Here is a 550-nt window from a genome sequence, read left to right as displayed (position 1 = left end):
TTTTCTCCCCTCCCCTCTCTCTTTTCTTTCTATCCCCCATCCTGAAAAGCAAAAGCCACACGGAATAAAGGCAACAATGAAGGGCTCCCGGGGTGCCGAGTGCGCGGCGGGTTAATGGGGTGGGGGCGCGCAAGGCCCCTACGCTCTTCTCCCTTCCCCGCGCCGGGAAGGCGGCCTTAAATTACCTGAAATGCACATTTTTTCTGCCCGGCCCGCGGTGCGTGGGTGTGCGTGCCTCTGCGTGTGTGTGTGTGTGTGTCCGTCCCCTCTCCCGCTGCTCCGCCTTCGCAGCCCGGGCTCGGCTGTTGCCTGTTGTCTCTGGCAGCGGCAGCGGAAACCTCGCTGCCGTACGTGTGTGCGAGTGTGTCTGTGTGTGGGTGAGTGAGTGTGTGTGTCTCTCTCTCTCTCTCTCTAAAATGGCGCGGACGGCCCTGGGTAGGGAGATGCCGCGGCGGGTGGGCGAGGGAGGGAGGCTGGGCTCTCGCCGGGGGGCCCCGTCTGCGCGGGGGCCCCGGGGGTTTCTGCGGCAGAGCCCGGTTTGCGGCTCCCT

This window comes from Calidris pugnax, unplaced genomic scaffold (assembly GCF_001431845.1).
Source record: "Calidris pugnax isolate Ruff unplaced genomic scaffold, ASM143184v1 scaffold246, whole genome shotgun sequence".
NCBI classification, from domain to species: domain Eukaryota; kingdom Metazoa; phylum Chordata; class Aves; order Charadriiformes; family Scolopacidae; genus Calidris; species Calidris pugnax.
The sequence above is the reverse complement of the archived record's forward strand: the minus strand, read 5'-3'. Positions refer to the sequence as shown.